The sequence below is a fragment of the Colobus angolensis genome, unplaced genomic scaffold, assembly GCF_000951035.1.
Source record: "Colobus angolensis palliatus isolate OR3802 unplaced genomic scaffold, Cang.pa_1.0 Scaffold222, whole genome shotgun sequence".
NCBI classification, from domain to species: Eukaryota; Metazoa; Chordata; class Mammalia; order Primates; family Cercopithecidae; genus Colobus; species Colobus angolensis.
This window is the reverse complement of record NW_012115400.1, coordinates 467507-467968: the sequence shown is the minus strand read 5'-3', so window position 1 is coordinate 467968 and position 462 is coordinate 467507. Positions and strand designations below refer to the sequence as shown.

At 31.6% G+C, this 462-nt stretch overlaps 1 protein-coding gene across 1 annotated transcript in view; it reads right to left on the bottom strand.

Moving 5' to 3' along the window:
- ARPC1A (actin related protein 2/3 complex, subunit 1A, 41kDa) overlaps nucleotides 1-462 on the bottom strand; it is a 43184-nt gene that overhangs the window by 24848 nt on the left and 17874 nt on the right. The gene's annotated exons all lie outside the window — the stretch shown is intronic.

Genomic DNA, 462 nt, shown 5'->3' with positions numbered 1-462 from the left:
ATGTTTCTTAAAAAGGTGAACAATCAAATATTTAACACAAAAGAACAAAACCTCAGAACTCTGATATCCCTGATGTTTGCCACACTTCTTTTCTTTGTAGCATGGACTAGTTTTTTCTTCTAGAATGCTTTAGAAAATATTTTTCCCCCTAAAATCACTATCTTTCTGAGAAAATATGTCTGATCCTTGATCTCCTGCCCCAGAGTTATATTTAGATTTTTCCAACAAGTTTTTTTCAGATCTAAAAAATGCCATGTGAGCAGCTAGACAGAAAACAGGCCCAAGTTCAAAGAAGCCCAAAAGAGAAGTAGAGGGAAAAAACCACATAACTAAATATTTCATATTTTTGGCAATTTCTTTGGTCTTTCATCTTTGCCTTTTGTCATTTAAAAGTATTTCCTTTTAAACGCTAAAATTTCAATTGATTTTTTTTTTTTTTTTTTGAGACAGAGTTTCGCTCTT